The following is a 3,072-nucleotide window of genomic DNA, read 5'->3' as shown; positions in this document are numbered from 1 at the left end:
TTGGTTGTAAGGGTGGACAGATTGCCAAGCATCCAAATTTTGATCTCGTGACTATAAAGGCATTGCAGCTGCCATAATTTCAAATACAGACCTACTGTATGTTCCTTTTGTTCAGCATTGTTGTAATTTTGAACTGTCACTGAACTATTGTTCATAAATGAAGGATTAACCTGAATAATAAAAATAATTAAAAACATGCAGCATAGCCTCAAAACCAAAACTGGTTAGTAACAGGATGATTACAAAAAAGCTAAAATACTCAGACATAATGACTTTGTGCCTTGAGTGAAAACTGATGTTCCATTTGTTTTCCTGGTTGTCCATGATATTCTTAAGAATCTTCCCCAACACCAAAGTTCAAAAGTATTATCCCTTTTCCTGTCAGAGCTTCCACAATTATGATCTTTATGGGCATGGCCACATTGTGGCATCTGAATATCTTTTCCAAGGCTTTCATGGCTACTTCATCAAGTGTTAGTTTGAGGTTTATTTCTCAACTATTTATTCTTTTACTTGAGTAGGCTATCTAGCATTTAATATTTTCATTATTAGTTCTAAGGCTGTTGTCATTTTGGTCTTCTTTGTATTTAATTGTATTTTAGATCCATTTTTTTCACTTTGTTCCTTGACTTTTATTACCAAAACCTGTAGCAATATTTACATGCTGCTGGATTTGGGGCAGCATATGCATGGAATAAATTATTATTATTCATTAAGCATTGTTAAAACACATATTCCCTCAGATATTCAGAATTAGATGGAGATGATGAATAGCACAGGAAACAACATTAGGTTTTTTATTTAAACACTAAAAGCTGATTGGATTTACTCATTTTCAAATTTGATCTTTCTTTTGCCAGCCTCTTTTGCCACACCAAGTTTGGTTACTTTGTCTGTTTTCAGAGATTTCTCCTATTGAAATATAGATTCTGAAGTCTTTTATATAATTTTTGCCCAACAGGAAATGAACAAAAATATCTATTTAAAGAACCACATTTTAAAAATTTGCACTGCATCATTGTGCTTAGAAGGATGAACTCCTCTGAATACACTTCATACAATTGAAGTAAACATTGTTTTGCATAGAAAAAGGATGCAGGGACTCAACAAATCTCATTTCCCATTAGTTGTGTGTATTTTGAAATACCAGAACGTTACTTCCTTAGTTACTGGCTTCAATTGTTGAAGCATGAAGAATAAATTGTCTAAAATGTTTAAACTTCAGTGATAGTAGCAGATCTAAGAAACGACTGGCCTTGGATGCTATTGATGGGGAAAGAATTAGCCTGTTTTCTTCCCACGCAACATGTACGTTTAGAGAATTCCTTGAGATTTTAGCATTAACTAAAGTTATTTGATACTCATAGTGGCCAAATGCAATTGTGCTGATCTCACCAGAACTGGTGAAACATAGCCATAACAACTTTCTATGTCTCTTTTCTAGGCTTTTTTAGAGGAGATCAACCCTAACTGCTCCTTAGAAGGCCAGATCCTGAAGCTAAAAATCAAATACTTTGGCCACCTAATGAGAAGGAAGGACTCACTGAAGAAGAGCCTAATGGTGGGAAAGGTTGAGGGCAAGAGAAGAAGGGGACAACAGAGAATGAGGTGGCTGGATGGAGTCACTGAAGCAGTAGGCGTGAGCTTAAATGGACTCCAGAAGACGGTAGAGGACAGGAAGGCCTGGAAGAACGTTGTCCATGGGGTCGCGATGGGTTGGACACGACTTCACAACCAACAACAACAAAGATACCTGCTTTAAGTCGAGCAGCAAAAGAATTCAAACTCTGGTTCATATACTCTTCATAGATTTAAGTTGCATTAACTAACTTTTTTGAGTATTTGTAAAGCTAAGCAGTAGTAAAGAATTTACTTTTGAAAGTTTATCAAGTGTAGTATTTTATGTGTTACCTAGTTATCCTTAATCTCTAATTTTTTTCTTACTGATTGAAACCCACCATGACTGAGGTCCAAAGTTTTAATGTAATGCTATATATACATTACATTATTATTACATTAAAACTTTGGACCTCAGTCATGGTGGGTTTCTCACATTTTTTTAAAATATATGTATTTATTCAGCCGTTACCAGATACTGAATTTTTTACATCAAACTACACCTCGAATGTTAAAATTCAGGCTGAATTATTTTCTTTCAAAATTTGCTGTTTCAATAGGTGACACAGTGTTGTATGTTGTGAAGGTGCTGATTTAGGAGAAGGCAATGGAAACGCAGGTTCTAGTTCACCCATAAAACCTCACAGTCAAGTCTCTCTCAGCATAGCTAGCTTGCAGGATCGTTGTGGAGAAAAGAGAGTGCTGGTTAACTTCTGGTCTGAAATTTATCAAATGCCAGAAGCTGAGCTTAGTGCTAAGATCTTCTGCAATTATAATGCAAGTGCATCATTCTGGGAACAGCATAATTATAACCAGAAGCTGGCATGGATTAGTCAAGGAGAAAAAAAACCTTGCCAGATTTTCTTTCCCAGGCACTGGGTACATTAAAGCCATCTATTAGGGATGCTTAAAATTGGACTTCGCATTGAGCAGGAAGTTGGATTCTGTGGACTAAATAGTCCTTACAACTCTTACAAATCTAATAAAGTCCTTACAAATCTAATAAAATCTTTCAGTTCCATCATTGACCAATAGCCCTTCAGAACTGCTATGCTTCATGGAGATTAAGTAGTATGGCTTTTTTAAAAAAATACTGCTTACTAAATATGACCTACATATGTTGACCTTTACATAAAAAATACCAGTACTATATGATAGTAGTATATGAAACTTACCTGCTTGGTACATAATATTTCTATGACTCACTGTATATATTAACTTAAAAGCTGTAATATGAAATGATACACTACTTCTTTCAACTAACCAGTTCTGAACCATCTTAACAAGAGTTTAACAGTGTAATAAAAAGCAGGTTATGAAACAGCTCAGTCAAAACTTTTAAACAGCAATGTTTCCAAAGAATAGTAACAGGTTCACCAAGTGAAATTAAAATTGCTTCTAGCAATTTTTGTCATGGTTCCGACAGATGAAACTCTTCAAAAGAACTTCGAGGCA

Source organism: Vipera ursinii (assembly GCF_947247035.1).
Source record: "Vipera ursinii genome assembly, chromosome: 4".
NCBI lineage: Eukaryota > Metazoa > Chordata > Lepidosauria > Squamata > Viperidae > Vipera > Vipera ursinii.
The sequence above is the reverse complement of the archived record's forward strand: the minus strand, read 5'-3'. Positions refer to the sequence as shown.